The 17205-nt window shown below is 45.4% G+C and overlaps 2 protein-coding genes across 4 annotated transcripts in view; one reads left to right on the top strand and one right to left on the bottom strand.

Annotated features, from left to right (window-relative positions):
• RPS27 (ribosomal protein S27) overlaps positions 1-17205 on the bottom strand; it is a 234813-nt gene that overhangs the window by 68358 nt on the left and 149250 nt on the right. The window contains exon 1 of one of the 2 annotated variants that reach the window (XM_050756429.1): positions 4504-4507. The exons of the other annotated variant lie outside the window; for it this stretch is intronic. The gene's annotated coding sequence lies outside the window, so the exon portion shown is untranslated. Of the gene's footprint in view, positions 1-4503; positions 4508-17205 lie in introns of those variants that run through there. 2 annotated transcript variants of the gene reach the window in all.
• GATAD2B (GATA zinc finger domain containing 2B) overlaps positions 789-17205 on the top strand; it is a 117842-nt gene continuing 101425 nt past the window's right edge. The window contains exon 1 of one of the 2 annotated variants that reach the window (XM_050753372.1): positions 789-1030. The gene's annotated coding sequence lies outside the window, so the exon portion shown is untranslated. The remainder of the gene's footprint in view (positions 1031-17205) is intronic. The other variant, XM_050753390.1, reaches the window with a different exon arrangement.

Below are 17205 nucleotides of genomic sequence, written 5' to 3'. Positions count from 1 at the left end.
AGCTGGCCCTTGAGTTGATTAGGTGGAATCGGGCGGGGTGGGAGGCTGTTTCCTCGCTGAGAACCTAACCAGACCAGGAGTTCCCAAGAGAAGGAGCTGCGAGGGCTCTGCACACCGTAATTCCTCAGCAACTTGGCTAGCTGCCTTTTTTTTTTTTCTCTGCTGTCGTGGTTTAGTCACGACAGCACCAAGCGGAGGTACGATGAACACCAGGAAGCTCAAAGCCTTTGGCAGACGGAGACAGGCCACACCCCAAAAAGACGGCAAGGCCCAAACGCCTAAAGCTAGTTCTATCGTGAAATTTCCTAGATTCTGTCGCGACGAAACACCGCCCACCTCAGACCCCAGCGCCGTTCGCCAGTCTCCATCTTTAGAATTGAAAGAATGAGAGCTGGCCAAAGGGGAATCCCGGTTTGGAGAGACTGGGGTACGGCGGCTGCCTGGGGACCAAAACGTCTCTAAGGTAAAGTTGCAGCCTGAAGCGATTTTTTGACCCCCGACACTTAATGGGCTGTCGAAGACCCGGATGTGTCTGGGACTGGCCGAGGTACCCATTAACGCGCCCCCGCTAGACCATCCCCCCTCCTCCGTTTATGATTGGGTTTTAAGCACGCCAATCATCACTTCTCCAGCCACTCATTCTTCAAGGGTGGGGTGAAGTCCCGGCATCTAATCTTCTACTGGCATGGCCGAGAAGATGAGGGCGGGGCGGCCGGCTTAGGTCGCCCAATGGGCGTCGTGGCGTGTGGGTAAGGCGGAGCCGAGGCGCTTGGCAGCTGCCCAATCAGCGTCCTTGTTTGTGTGGTGCCGCCGCCGCCGGTGCAGCCGCCGCCGCCGCCGCTGCCCCCGTCTGTACCGCAGTGTCTGCTCCGCCCGCCCGCCCCGGTCCGGCCCGCCCCCCTCCCCCACCCCCGTCCCTAGTCCCGTCAGCGGGGTCTGGATCCCCCTGTGCCGTCGCCTCTTCCTTTTTCGACGCCTCCGCCGCTGCCTGAGGAGGCGAGCTAGCCGGGAGTTACACCGCCACCGCCAGGTGAGGAGCTTTGGCCTAGGCCAGCCTGGCCGCCCGCCCGCCCGGGGGCGGTGAGGAGCGAGGAAGGGAAGGAGGCTGGGAGGAGGCAGTGGTGGCGGAGGTGGGGGAAGGGAAAGGTGGAGGGGCGGGGGGAGGGGAAGCGCCCGCGAGCCGACGCCCGCCCGCGCGCCCCCGCCTTGCGTCCCCCTCCCCCCACCCCGGCACGGCGCGCCCCCGCCTCGCGCTCCCTCTTCACCTCATCCTCTCCCCCCTCCGCGCGCGCGACCCGGTCTTTCACTTCGGCCTCGCGCACCCCCAGCTCGTGTCCCTTCATTTCGTCTCCTTGTACTCTTTCTCCCCTCCCTCACTCCCCGTTTCCCCCGCCATCCCCGCTTTCACTCCCTGCCTCATGCCCGCCATGCTCCCCTCCTTTCCTCTCTAGCGCGCCCCCCCCCTTTTTTTTTTTAACTCTCTCCACCCCCAGTGGTGCCCTCAGGGTGCGGGGGCCGCGCTCTCCTCTCAGTCTTGTGTTTGCGGTCGGATGGGACAAATGGGGAATCTAAGGGTGAAGGAAGCACCAGATAATTATCTTTATTTAGGGAAAGGGATCAGGAGCGCAGAACCTTACCTCTTTATTTCGTCGTCCACCGTTCCCTCGCCCTCCCGTAGGAGAAGAGAATTGTCTCAGCCGGTGTGGGCACTTAGCTTCTACAGCGACTGGGCTTGTGGGACACACTGGATCTGTTTTCCAGTTCAGTTCCTGAGGGTTGGTGGAACTTACCCTTCCCTAACCAAACCAAGACTTAGAGTACTTTTGGCCTCCCTGCTCTCAATTACACTGAGGAGCGAGCCACTCCTGCGAGTGCAGAGGTTTAGGTGCCATTCGCGCGCCCGGTACAGCTTTCCCCTTTCATAAAGGTATGGTAGCCTCTTTGGATTCTTCCCCAGCATCAACTTCCAAACACAAGATGTTAGCTCATAGGGCTGGCAGTGAGGTGGAGATGGAGGCTTGGTGGTGGGTGGCATGCGGATGCTAACTGAGCTAGCTAGCAACCTTTTTCTCTGTTGTCCCCTGAAGAATCAGGTAGCCTCCTGAGAACCAGTTTTCTCATTTCTGATAAACGCTTATTGGAGGGCGTGTGTGTGTGTGTGTGTGTGTGTGTGTGTGTGTGTGTGTGTGTGTGAGAGAGAGAGAGATGGGGGGATACTTAATATATTTCAGCAAAAGGCAAGAGCAGTGTTTTCAGGCCAGACTGCAAAAGAGGGATTTGGAGTTGTAACTGATGGAATTAAAACAGGTTTAACAGCTCTGTGTTGGAGAAGAGCTGATGCTTTTGTAGTTTTTGGGATATTTTTTCTAAAAATTTATATTTTGAGTAGAAAAGCATGCATGTGGTGGTACAAAGTGAAAAACAAGCTTCCCTCCCGTCTCTGTCCTACAGCCATCTAGTCTCCTTCCCCTCCTAGCACAGGTGACTGATGTTTTCTGGCAGCAGCATGGTGTCTATATGTTGTTGGTGATTATCCTGTTTGGGAGTTTAGTGCTAACTTTATTGCTCTTTATTTGGTATGCTGACCTGAACTCTTCTTTGCAGTCTGATAACAACTTGGATTCTTATTTTTGGTGCTGGAGCTGTCTTTCAAGTATTGTCCTAGAGTAGTATTTCTGTCAGTACTTAGTTGAGAAGGAGGCCACTTCTGAAGGTGCTATGAAGGGGTTCTGTATATTTTGAGGGAAGGCCCACACTTGTTGGATCGTGCTGCTTTTTTTGTGACTGATATCTAGTCCCTGGCTATTTGGGAATGGATCAAATAGCTATTTGGGAATGGCTGTTTGGGTCAAGGATCGGATTCACATAAGCGGATAGCTTATATGAATAACTAGTTGATGGTAGGGCTGTCTTCACTTTTTAGGGGAATAGAGTTTTTTAGTCCAGTGACAGTGATAGTCATCATGGAACAAGATAGAAAAGTACTAATCAGCAGGAATCAGAAGGCTGAATCTATAGGCTGAGTGACCCAGTTTGAGTAGAGGTGAGGCTTACAGACTTCTGTCCTGCCTATTATTCCTTACTTGAGAACACTCTCCATGAGGTGAGAGTGATTTGTAGTTGACAGCAGCATCCATCTTTATGACACTGTGGTTTGCCTTCCCTGACCGTATGTGATGTCTGTTAACTTCCTGTTTAGAGGCAGTCCGAGTAGGGTCTGAATATAGGCTGCATTCAGATAATTTTCTAGGAACATTGTTAACCAGGTCCCCTGATCAGCCCTTCACATCTAAATTCTGTCAGTAACTTTTACTGATGCGCTTAGCATAGGGCCACAGGGTGGTGACAGAGGGAAGTGTGAGGAGTTTGTTCTGAGCCTCACAACCTTAAAGTACTTTCAGAAGCTTGTATGCTGTCCCCCATTTTGGGGGTTCGCCCGCTCCTCCCCTTTTTTTTGCCAGACGGGCAAGGCTGGACCTCCAGGTTGAATTTTGGGGATCATTGTGTCAGTGAAGGTATCCTAATCATGTGTTGAGACCTCTGAATTCATCTCACCTTTAAGCAGTGAGTCTTGTATGTTGCATGTAAAGCGTGCCTCTTGTTTCAATTTACTAATTCTTCCTTCCTTTCCTCCCCCACCCACCAAACTGGAGGTGCATGTGGGGGAAAACAGCAGCTGTGCTGTCCTGATTTCTAGACTCTGGAGCATATTCCATGTTAGCCACCCCATTGGGAGTCATGCTGACAAGCAGTCCCTCTGCACTTAGCTTAGAAGGCTCATGTTGTTTGGCTCATTGAGAAAAGCCAACCAGCTTTGGTTGATTACAACAAGTGCTAGAGAAATCGTAAGATTTGAGCCATAACTGGGACTGAGGGACTTTCTTTTCCAGACTTTTGCAGTACTTAAAGCCGTGCGTTATTACGTATCAAGTCACAATAGCCAGACATTTTCTGAGGTAGTTTGGAGGGAAAGAAAAAGTAAAGACACACACCCAGATTGACTGTAAATCTAGTCCTGGCATAAAACTGTCCACCTCTTGCTTGGGGAAAAAATCCAACCTATCAGACAATACGACACAGAGTTGCAGTTCTCCTACTGTTGGCTAAGCCTAGGAAAAGATATATAAGGAAGTTCAGTTTCTGTTAAAATGGCTGGATTTTGTGGTGAACCTTCTATTAGCCATATTGTTTGGTTTATCCTCAGTAATCTGTGTGAAACTTTTTTATAGATCCAGGTTGGGGATTTTGGTGGCTCCAGAATCCTTGAAGCAGGAACCTCCTTTCTTTGTGTAGCAGTGATGAAAGCTTCTGAAGAGTAGGTCTGATTTGAAACAGACCCCTCGTCATGTTCCATCTTTTACCTTCTCCCTTGTGGATATTTGAAATATTCCTATATAGCTTGAATTCATCCAGTAAGAAGGGAGTGACCCAGAGTCATTAGGGCTTAACCTGTCTGAGGTATTTAGGTTGTGGCTTGGTAATGTTTGCTGTCTTTCACAAAACCCCCCTTACCTTTGCTATTTACCTAAGTTGCCATCAGCTGACAAGAAACTATCAGCAGTTTTGGGTTATAGTACCAAAAGCAGCAGAGTACTAAGAACACATCATTTGTTACTTTTGAGATATGAGGTGGTCAAATCCAGACCTCGAATCATAGTAACTGCAGAAACATCTTTGACAATGTGTGAACTTAATTGTTATTAATATTAACTAGTAAACTACTAAAGAAATTAAGGGAAATTATAGCAATTCTGTATTCCTGAGCCATTCTCTTATTGTTTTTCACACCTGGCTAGTTCCATTTCATTTATTTTTATTTTATTTTATATTTTTTGAGATGGAGTTGCGCTCTCGTTGCGCAGGCTGGAGTGCAGTGGCGTGATCTCAGCTCACTGCAACCTCTGCCTCCCGGGTTCAAGCAATTCTTCTGCCTCAGCTTCCCAAGTAGCTGGGATTACAGTCACCTATCACCGTGCCTGGCTAATTTTTGTATTTTTAGTAGAGACAGGGTTTCACCATATTGGCCAGGCTGGTCTCAAACTTGTGACCTCACGTGATCTGCCGATCTTAGCCTCCCAAAGTGCTGGGATTATAGGCATGGAGCCACTATGCCCACTACGCCTGGCCTTAGTATCCATTTGAAAAAATAAATCAGGTTACTGTTACCTAAAGCTGAGAGTCATACTTTAAATCTCCTGATCAAAGCTTTCTTGGGCTTGTGTCATTTCAAGGGAAGGTGGAATTTATAATCTTTAAAAACGTATGCTGGAATGTTAGTAGGATTTAGATTAGACGCCAGGATTAATAAACTCACATTATAATTGTGAAGGATTGCAAATACTAACTGGAAGACTTGTGCATCTCTTACCCAGGAGATTTTTATAATGTTAGCATTTCGAGAGTATTTAAATTCAAACTTGCTGGAAGAGAGGGGGTAAGCTAATATATTGCAGATTGGACTAGTGGAACACAGGTTGTGGAGAGCCTCAAAGTCCTGGGTTGAATTCTAGCTTTGTAGTTTATTAGCTAACTGACTTTGGGTAAGGCTACTAATTTTTGAATTCCCATTTCTTGCAGAGTGATGCCAGTCCTTGCAATAGCCTTTAAGGTTTTACATGGTTTGCCCTCCCCACCCTCTTCCATTTTTGATCGGCTGTCATCTTCCCTCTTGCTCTCTCCATTCCAGCCACACTGACTTGTTTCTTGAATGCTGATCAGTCACACTCTTTATCTTAGAACCTTTGCAGGTTCCTAAGACCAAGTGATTCCTTCCAGTGGGAAAACAGCTAGGTTTCCCCACAGAGAATGGCTGATTGCGTCACCTCCTTAACATCTTTGCTTAAATGTCACCTTCTTAATGAAGTCTTATCCTTCCTGTCTTTAAAATTGTATTGTCAGTCCCCATCCCTCATGCTTAATTATCCTTCCCTGCTCTATTTTCTTTTTCATAGCACTTACACCTTTATAATATATTTGTTACATGTATTACCTGTTGATTCTGTTTCTATGTTGTAGGTCTTAGAAGGCATGGATTTGTTTTGGTAATTTGTTTAGTGCCTAGTACAGTGCCTGGCATGTAGTTAATAATAAATGTTTGTTGGCTGGGGTTGGTGGCTCACGCCTGTAATTCTAGCACTTTGGGAGGCTGAGGCTGGCGGATCACATGAGGTCAGGAGTTCGAGACCAGCGTAGCCAGCATGGTGAAACCCCATGTTTACTAAAAATACAAAAATTAGCTGGGCGTGGTGGCGGGCACCTGTAATCCCAGCTACTTGGGAGGCCGAGGCAGGAGAATAGCTTGAACCCTGGAGGTGGAGGTTGCAGTGAGCGGAGATTGCACCATTGCACTCCAGCCTGGGTGATAGCGTGAGACTCAGTTTCAAAAAAAAAAAAAAGGCCGGGCATGGTGGCTCACACCTGAAATCCCAGCACTTTGGGAGGCCGAGGCGGGTAGATCACGAGGTCAGGAGTTCCAGACCAGCCTGGCCAAGATGGTGAAACCCCATCTCTACTAAAAATACAAAAATTAGCTGGACATGGTGGCGGGCACCTGTAATCCCAGCTACTCAGGAGGCTGAGGCAGAGAATTTCTTGAACCCGGGAGGCAGAGGTTGCAGTGATCCGAGATCGCCCCTTTGCACTCCAGCCTGGGCAACAGAGTGAGACTCTGTCTCAAAAATAAACAAACAAAATTTTGTTGATCCAATAGGAATAGAAATAACCTGTCATACTAATCTCATGTTTGTAACAAAAGTATGAAATATAAGCATAAAATGTTTTGTGAACTTTAAAGCATAATGCAAATAATGATGAAATTATTGCCTTAGCATTAAAATGGTAAAATACACTTGATTATTGAAAAAAATCTTCATATGTATTCAATATATTGTCATTTCTCTCCTAAACTTAAGCCCCTTGTTTCCAGTTGTCTCCTGTGTGCTAGACATATCTACCTTTGTATCAGGTTGGTACTCAAACTCATTTCCAACATCATCTCTTCCCTGTGATTCATTGAGTCGTCTAAACCAGAAATGTGAGCATCATCGTCACTTCTGTCTTACCTATTACTTTGTAAATATTTCTGAATCTGTAGCAGCTTCTGTGTCTCCACTGCTGTTCTCATTCAGCAGCTCTTATTTTGAGATATTGCCTTGATCTCTTACAGATCTGTTTATAGTCTTACTCTCTTTTTCTTTTTTTTTTCTTGAGGTGGAGTCTTTGTCACTGGAGTGCAGTGGTGCAATCTTAGCTCACTGCAACCTCCACCTCCTGGGTTCAAGTGATTCTCCTGCTTCAGCCTCCCGAGTAGCTGGGATTATAGGTGTCTGCCACTACACCCAGATAATTTTTGTATTTTTCGTTGAGACGAGGTTTCACCATGTTGCCCACGCTGGTCTCAAACTCCTGACCTCAAGTGATCCGCCCATGTGGGCCTCCCAAAGTACTGGGATTATAGGAGTGAGCCACTGTACCTGGCCGTCTTAATTCTCTTGTAAACTCTCTATCATCGTATCTTCAAAATAGTCTAACGCTTACTGATTACTCTACTTGCCTCATCTTAAAAGTATTCAGTAGTTTCCAATTATTAAAAGATTGAAATTTAAACTTTGAATGGTATTTAAGGCCCTTTATGATGTTGGCGTTTGCCTTCCTATCCAACCTTTTTTCTGTACCTTATAGTTAATGTGTTAGCAAATTTTAGTGGTTTCTTTGTTTGTTTGGTTTGTTTTTTTGAGACAAGATCTGGCTCTGTTGCCCAGGCTCCATGGAGCACTGTGGCATGATCTCGGCTCACTGCAACTTCCGCCTCCTGAGTTCAAGTGATCCTCCTACCTCAGCCTCAGTAGCTGGGACTATAGGCCTGTGCCACTGCCCAGCTAATTTTTGAAATACTGTTCTTTTAGTTACAGGTAGCTTCTAAATCTCATCAAAAATGCCACTTCTTCTGGGAAACCTTCCCTGACTTGCCCAAAGAGACTTAGATACATTTTCTTCTTTGCTCTCTTTATAATTTTTATTAATTTTATTTTTATTTATTTTTTGAGATGGAGTCTCGCTCTGTCACCCAGGCTGGAGTGCAATGGTGCGATCTTGACTCATTGCATCTGCCGCTGCCCGGGTTCAAGTGATTCTCCTGCCCCAGCCTCCTGAGTAGCTAGGACTACAAGCACGCCACTGCGCCCAGCTAATTTTTGTATTTTTAGTAGAGACGGGGTTTCACCACGTTGGCCATGCTGGTCTTGATCTCTTGACCTTGTGATCCGCCTGACTCGGCCTCCCAAAGTGCTAGGATTACAGGCATGAGCCACCGTGCCTGGCCTTTTTATTTTATTTTATTTTATTTATTTTTTTGGGGGGGGACAGAGTTTTGCTCTGTCACCCAGGCTGGAGTGCAATGGTGCGATCTCAGCTCACTGCAACCTCCACCTTCTGGGTTCATGTGATTCTCCTGCCTCAGCCTCCCAAGTAGCTGGGATTACAGGTGCCTGCTGCCATGCCCAGCTAATATTTTGTAGTTTTTGTAGAGACGATGGAGTTTCACCATATTGTTCATGTTGTCCGGACTGGTCTCAAACTCCTGACCTTAGGAGATCTTCCCGCCTTGGCCTCCCAAAGTGTTGGGATTACAGGCGTGAGCCACTGTTCCTGGCCTTTTTTTTTCTTTTGAGACACAGCTTTGCTCTGTTGCCCAGATTGAAGTGCAATCGCACAGTCAGTTTAGTGTAACCTTGAACACCCGGAGCTCAAGCAGTCCTGCCTCAGCCTCCTGAGTAGTTGAGACTACAGGTACACACCACCAAGCCTAATTTTTAAATTTTTTGTAGGAATGGGGCCTTCCTGTGTTGCCCAGTCTGGTCTTGAACTCCTGGCCTCAAGTAGTCCTCCCGCCTTGGCCTCCTAAGGTGTTGGGATTACAGGTGTGAACCACTGCACCCAGCCTTGCTGTGTCTTTTTACTGTTGTATTTCCATTGCCTAGCATGGTGCCTGTCACCTAAAAAATATTTTAAAATATTTGCTGAATAAATACTCCTATGGGTTTAGAAAATACAGCATAAATTTAGAAATGCTCCTTCTGTTATATTCTGGGAACAGAACAAGGTTGGAGCCTTGATTCTGCCATTTACCATCTGTGTGACCTTGGTTGAATCACTTGAAGTCTCTGAGCCTTAGTTTCCTCACCTTAAAAATTAGAATCAGTAACTGCTTTATTTATTTTGCTAAGTTTCTTTTTCAGTCAAATAAGATAATGCATGTCAAGGTACTTTATAAACTGTAAAGCACTGTGTAATTTTTAATCATTATGTGTCTACACAAGTTGAGCTTTCCTCACAACTCTTTTTTTTTTTTTTTTTGAGATGGAGTCTGGGGGCTAGAGTGCAATGGTGCGATCTCGGCTCACTGCAACGTCCGCCTCCCGGGTTCAAATGATTCTCCTGCCTCAGCCTCCTGAGTAGCTGGGATTACAGGTGCCTGTCACCATGCCCAGCTAATTTTTGTATTTTTTTTTTTTTTTTTTTTGAGACGGAGTCTCGCTCTGTTGCCCAGGCTGGAGTGCAGTGGCCTGATCTCAGCTCACTGCAAGCTCCGCCTCCCGGGTTCACGCCATTCTCCTGCCTCAGCCTCCCGAGTAGCTGGGACTACAGGCGCCCGCCACCTCGCCCGGCTAGTTTTTTGTAGTTTTAGTAGAGACGGGATTTCACTGTGTTCACCAGGATGGTCTCGATCTCCTGACCTCGTGATCCGCCCGTCTCGGCCTCCCAAAGTGCTGGGATTACAGGCTTGAGCCACCGCGCCCGGCCGGTTAATTTTTGTATTTTTAATAGAGTCGGGATTTGACTGTGTTGGCCAGACTGGTCTCAAACTCCTGACCTTGGGATCCCCCTGCCTTGGCCTCCTGGAGTGGTGGGATTACAGACGTGAGTCACTGCGCCCGGCCCCTTGTAACTCTTGACTCGTTTTTTTTCTTCTTCTTCTTACTTATTTTTTTTTGAGACAGAATCTTGCTCTGTTGTCCAGGCGTGGAGGGCAGTGGCACCATCTCGGCTCACTGGAAGCTCTGCCTCCCAGGTTCACGCCATTCTCCTGCCTCAGCCTCCTGGGTAGCTGGGACTACAGGTGCCTGCTACCACGCCTGGCTAATGTTTTTTTGTATTTTTAATAGAGACGGGGTTTCACTGTGTTAGCCAGGATGGTCTCGATCTCCTGACCTCGTGATCTGCCTGCCTCGGCCTCCCAAAGTGCTGGGATTACAGGCGTGAGCCACTGCGACCAGCTTAGGCCAGATACCTTTTAGAAACATCAGTGGTATGAGGGCTGCCATTTTTCCTCCATGAATTCGAAGGCAAATGTTGCAGTTCAGCCAACTCAGCCTTCACCTTCAGTGCATTCCCAGGAGGATAGTTGTAACTGAGCTGGTGCCACTGCCTTTCATCTAACAGTAGAGACAGAGTTTCACCATGTTGGCCAGGCTGGTCTCGAACTCCTGACCTCAGGTGATCCCCCTGCCTCCACCTCCCAAAGTGCTGGGATTACAGGTGTGAGCCACTGTGCCCGGCCTGTCCTGTCTTATAAAGGCATAAAGGTTATTTAAATGATGTTCACTGCTAGATTCCAAACTTTTTATCTAGCAGTGTGAAATTTTAATCTACCAGTAAATAAATTGAAAAGATTTCCTCAGTAGGGTAACATTTTCCAATCACTCTTTAACAATTACGTGGCTAGGTTGATGTGTTGCCATCAAAAGGATTGAAACAGTTGATCACATGTGTTGCTACTGCCACGGATAGGTTGGCCAGAAGACCTTTGAAGTATGCGCCGTTAGGTTCTGTGAAATTTGATGTGAATAGCATGACATTCTTTCTGTGTACTACAGTTTGGCCTTTAATAAGTATCCGTGCATAAATTTATGTGTTACTGTGTCATTCTCTTATTTTATAATTCAGATAGTAATGAATTCTCAGTTTCTCACCTGAATGTATAGAGAATTTGAAAGTTTTGCTTATTTATTTGTTTTGACACAGATTCTTGCTGTGTCAACCAGCTTAGCCTTCACCTTCAGTTCAACCAACTTAGCCTTCACCTTCAATGCATTCCCAGGAGGATAGTAATTGAGCTGGTGAAGAAAAAAAAATTTCTTCATTTTTTTTGAGAACTCATGAATTTACATACATAGGTACCACCCTTTATGAACATTTTGATTGTTGCATGACTTTGTACCATGAAAGCCTTTAAATCTACCTAATATTATACTGTAAGTTCCTAATTTTGTCAAATATATTGTGGTAGATATCACCAAAGAGTATAACTAAGGTTAGAATCTGGGCATTTTTAATTTCCAAGTTAACCCTTCTATTCTGGCTCACTGAATACTTGACAATTACAGGGAGAGTAAAATGGAATATGGCAAAGTTGTATCAAAGTACAAAAATTACAATGTAGTTTATGTGTGACTTTTGTGCTATGTTCTAGATTCAATTGTATTGAGGGTATAAAAGAACCGATGAATAAAGGATACTGTTATGGTGCAGGAAGGTATTAGAGGAGGACAGTGAGATTTTTTTACCCATTATTTTATAGGTTTATGAATTAAGTGAAGATGACTTTGGAAGTTGGCTTTTTTTTTTTTTTTTTTTTTTTTTTTTTGTTGAGACGGAGTCTCGCTCTGTCACCCAGGCTGGAGTGCAGTGGCCGGATCTCAGCTCACTGCAAGCTCTGCCTCCCGGGTTTACGCCATTCTCCTGCGTCAGCCTCCCAAGTAGCTGGGACTACAGGCGCCCGCCACTTCGCCCGGCTAGTTTTTTGTATTTTTTTAGTAGAGACGGGGTTTCACCGTGTTAGCCGGGATGGTCTCGATCTCCTGACCTTGTGATCCACCCGTCTCGGCCTCCCAAAGTGCTGGGATACAGGCTTGAGCCACCGCACCCGGCCTTTTTTTTTTTTTTTTTTTTGAGATGGAGTTTCGCTCTTGTTGCCGAGGCTGGAGTGCAATGGCGTAATCTTGGCTCACTACAACCTCTGCCTCCTGGGTTCAAGTGATTCTCCCGCCTCAGCCTCCCCAGTAGCTGGGATTACATGCGCCTGCCAACATGCCCAGCTAATTTTTTGTATTTTTAGTAGAGACAGGGTTTTACCATGTTGGCCAGGCTGGTCACGAACTCCTGACCTCAGGCGATCCACCCACCTCGGCCTCCCAAAGTGCTGACCCAGCCCGGAAGTTACGCATTTTCAATTTTGTTGTTAATTTTTGTTGATGCACTGCTTAGTAAATCTTTAATGAGATGCCTAAACTGTGTCACATTAGCTCTTTTGTTGGTTGTTGTGAAGACTTTGTTGATTTGTGTGTATGTGTATCTTTCATTCTCTCCTCTTGCTCTTTTTCTTTAAAAAAAAATATTCTCAGTGTTGTGTATAAATTGAATTTTTGTGGCTGGATATGAGAAAATAGTATGGTGGTACTCTTAGTGGATATTTTTCATTTAATTTCTTAAAAGCATTCCTTCTTTGGTTAAACTAGAATAGCTTTTGCTCTTTTTTCACTTTATTCCCTGGAACATCTGTGTTCCAGAGAATATGCTTCAATTTCTCACTGATACTCTTAAAGCTTCTATGAATCGAAATATTTTAGAGATATATTTCTCTACCTTCTCACCTGTAGGGGACACCTTTTATTGTACTATATACAGGTGCTCCTTGATTTATGATGGGGTTATGTCCCTGTAAACTTATTGTAGGTTGAAAATAGCCTAAGTCAAAAATGCATTTAATACAACTAACCTGCTAAACATCATAGCTTAGATTAGCCTACCTTACATGTGTTCAAAATGTTTACATTAGCTTACAGTTGGACAAAATTATCTAATACAAAGCCTATTTTATTTATTTATTTATTTAGAGACAGAGTCTTGCTCTGTCACCCAGGCTAGAGCACAGTGGCGTAATCTCGGTTCACTGCAACCTCTGCCTCCTGGGTTCAAGTGATTCTTCTGCCTCAGCCTCCTGAGTAGCTGGAATTACAGGTGCCTGCCACCACATCCGGCTAATTTTTGTATTTTTAGTAGAGATGGGGATTCACCATGTTGGCCAGGCTGGTCTTGAACTCCTGACCTCAGCTGATCCACTCACCTTGGCCTTCCAAAGTGCTGGGATTACAGGAATGAGCCACTGCGCCCAGCCCAAAGCCTATTTTATAATAAAGTATTGGCTATCTCACGTAATTTATTGAATATTATGCCAAAAGTGTAAACCAGAATGGTTGAATGTGTATTTGAAGTACAGTTTCTACCGAATGTGTATCACCTTCACACCATCGTAAGGTCGAAAAATTTTAAGTTGAGCCATTATAAGTTGGGGAATATACATACTTGGCAAGTGCTCTTCTAACCTGTGTGTGAAAATCACTAGTAGCTTACCAATTCACTGTGAATTCCTTGTTTATTTTTAGGCAGTATTTTAGAAAGCTTACATATCTATACATACAACATTACTTTTTAAAAAATTATTATTATTATTATTATTATATTGAGACAGATTCTCGCTCTGTCACCAGGCTGGAGTACAGTGGCACAGTCTTAGCTCACTGCAATCTCTGCCTCTTGGGTTCAGGCAATTCTTCTGCCTCAGCCTCCCAAGTAGCTGGCATGCGCCACCACGCCCAGCTAATTTTTTTTTTTTTTTAGATGTTGCCGAGGCTGGAGTGCAGTGGCATGATCTCGGCTAACTGCAACCTCTGCCTCCCAGGTTCAAGCAATTCTCCTGCCTTAGCCTCCCAAGTAACTGGGATTACAGGAGCGTGCCACCACACCCAGCTAATTTGTTTTCCTTTTTTTTTTTTTTTTTATTTGTATTTTTAGTAAATGCAGGGTTTCACCATGTTGGCCAGGCTGGTCTCGAACTCCTGACCTTGTGATCCACCCACCTTGGTCTCCCAAAGTTCTGGGATTACAGGCGTGAGCCACCACGCCTGGCCAAATTGTGTATTTTTAATAGAGACAGGTTTCACCATGTTGACCAGGATGGTCTTGATCTCTTAACTTGTGATCTGCCTGCCTTGGCTTCCCAGAGTGCTGGGATTACAGGCGTGAGCCATCGTGCCCGGCCTTAAAAATTATTTTTAATATGGCCGGGCACGGTGGCTCACACCTGTAATCTCAACACTTTGGGAGGCTGAGGCGGGTGGATTGAGGTCAGGACATCAAGACCACGGTGAAACCCTGTCTCTACTAAAAATACAAAAAATTATCTGGGCATGGTGGCAGGTGCCTGTAGTCCCAGCATCTCGGGAGGCTGAGGCAGGAGAATGGCGTGAACCCGGGAGGCGGAGGTTGCAGTGAGCCCAGATTGTGCCGCTGCACTCCAGCCCGGGCAACAGAGCAAGATCCATCTAAAAAAAAAAAAAAAAAAATTAGACAAGATTTTGCTCTCTTGCCCAGGCTGGAATGCAGTTGGGGGATCAAGGCTCACTACAGCCCTCACTTCCTGGGCTCAAGTGATCCTTGTGCCTTAGTCTCCCAAGTAGCTGAGACCACAGGCACGTGCCACTCTACCCAGCTAATTTTTAAAATAAATTTTGTGGGGATGGGAATCTTGCTGTGTTGTCTAGGCAGATCTCAAACTCTTGGGCTCAAGCAGTCCTCCTACCTCAGCCTCCTAAAGTGCTGAAATGTAATCCATGTTCCAGAGCACTTTGGGAGGCCAAGACAGGAGAATTGCTTGAGCTTAGGAGTTAGAGGCTGCAGTGACCCAGGACTGTACTGCACTTCAGCCTTGGGGATAGAACACAACCTTGTTTGTTTGTTTTTTTTTTTTTTTTTTTTTTTAAGCATGTTTCTAGGCCAGCACTTTGGGAGGGCCACGTGGGCGGATCACCTGATGTCGGGAGTTCAAGACCAGCCTGATCAATATGGAGAAACCCTGTCTCTACTAAAAACATAAAATTAGCCGGGCGTGGTGACGCATGCTTGTAATCCCAGCTACTGGGGAGGCTGAGGCAGGAGAATCGCTAGAACCCGGGAGGCAGAGGTTGCGAGATCGCAACATTGGATTCTAAGCTTGGGCAACAAGAGTGAAACTCCATCTCAAAAAAAAAAAAAAGTATGTTTCTGGAGTCAAAAAGTCCTGGGTTCAAATTTCTGCTCCACCATTTAGTTAGTTATAAGATATTTTACTTTACTTCTCTGTGCCTGGCAGATAGTAAATGTCCAGTAAATGTTAGTCATGTTTTACTTTTCATTTTTTAAAATTGTATAGCAATGGGGTCTTGCTGTGTTGCCCAGGCTAGTCTCAAACTCCTAGGCTCAAGCAGTCCTCCCACCTTAGCCTCCCAAAGTGGTGAGATTACAGGCATGAGCCATGGCACCCAGCCTGACATTCTTGTAAAAAAGATAATGGTAAACCTGGCAGATAGATGTGTGCATGCGTGTGTGCGTGTGTGTGTGTTAAAATGTACATAAAGTTTACATCTTAGGCTGGGCATGGTGGCTCACGCCTGTAATCCCAGCACTTTGGGAGGCCGAGGCAGGCAGATCATGTGGTCAGGAGTTTGAGATCAGCCTGAGCAACATGGTGAAACCCCATTTCTACTAAAAATACAAAAATTAACTGGACGTGGTGGCGCATGCCTGTAATCCCAGCTACTCGGGAGGCTGAGGCAGAAGAATCACTTGAACCCAGGAGGTGGAGGTTGCAGTGAGCCGAGATCATGCCACTGCACTCCAGCCTGGCAACAGAGCGAAACTCCATCTCAAAAAAAAAAAAAAAAAAAAAATTTAACCAGGTGTGGTGGCAGTTGTTTGTAGTCCCAGCTACTCAGGAGGCTGAGACAGGAGAATTGCTTGAACCCAGGAGGCAGAAGTTGCGGTGAGCTGAGCTTGCGCCACTGCACCCCAGCCTGGGTGACAGAACCAGACTCCGAGAAATTGGCCGGGCGCGGTGGCTCAAGCCTGTAATCCCAGCACTTTGGGAGGCCGAGACGGGCGGATCACAAGGTCAGGAGATCGAGACCATCCTGGCTAACACAGCGAAACCCCGTCTCTACTAAAAACACAAAAAATTAGCCGGGCGAGGTGGCGGCGCCTGTGGTCCCAGCTACTCGGGAGACTGAGGCGGGAGATTGGCGGGAACCCGGGAGGCGGAGCTTGCAGTGAGCTGAGATCTGGCCACTGCACTCCAGCCTGGGCGACAGAGCGAGACTCCGTCTCAAAAAAAAAAAAAAAATTGACCATTTTTAGTGACATTAAGTACATTGATGTTGTGTAACCAACACCAACATTAATCTCCAGAACTTTTTCATCTTCCCAAATTGAAACTTTGTACATACTGAACTATAACTCCCATTCTCCCCTCTCCCCAGCTCCTGGCAGTCACCATTCTACTTTGTTTCTATGAATTTGACTACTTCAGGTACTTAATATAAATGGAATCATACCACATTTGTCCTTTTGTGTCTGGCTTATTACACTAAAAATATCTTCAGGGTTTATCCATGTTGTAGCATATATCAGAATTTCATTTTTTAAGGCTGAATAATATTCCGTTGTATGTAAATATCTCATTTTGTTTATCCATTCATGGGTTGGTGGATGTCTGTATTGTTTCTGCCTTTGGCTGTTGCAAACAAGGCTGCTGTGAACATGACTGGGCAGATACCTGCTTGAGTCCCTGTTTTCCGTTGTTTTGCATATAGGGTATATATCCAGAATTGGAATTGTTAGATCATGATACTTCTGTTTTTGAGTAATTGTTACAGTTTTCCACAGTAACTGTATCATTTACATTTCTGTCAGCAATGCACTAAGGTTCCGGTCCCTCAACATCCCTGCCAATACTTGTTATTTTTGTTTTGTTTTTTTGAATAGGAATTCTAGTGGATGTGAGGTAGTAGTATCTCATTGTGGTTTTGATTTGTAATTCCCTAAGATTAGTGATGATGATCATCTTTTCAGGTGCTTATTGGCTATTTGTATATTTCCTTTGGAGAAATGTCTATTCAAATCCTTTGCTTAGTTTTTAATTGGGTTTTTATTGTTGTTTTTGTTGCTAAGTTGTAGGAGTTCTTTGTATATTCTGTATTTTAATCCATTATCCATATATATGATTCTCATTCAGTGGGTTGCCCTTTCACTCTATAGTGTCCTTTGATGCACAAAAAATTTAATTTCGATGAAGTCCTGTTAATCTGTTTTTTTTTTCCTTTTTTGCCTGTGCTT

Source organism: Macaca thibetana, chromosome 1 (assembly GCF_024542745.1).
Source record: "Macaca thibetana thibetana isolate TM-01 chromosome 1, ASM2454274v1, whole genome shotgun sequence".
Taxonomy (NCBI): domain Eukaryota; kingdom Metazoa; phylum Chordata; class Mammalia; order Primates; family Cercopithecidae; genus Macaca; species Macaca thibetana.
This window is presented reverse-complemented; position numbering and strand designations above follow the sequence as displayed.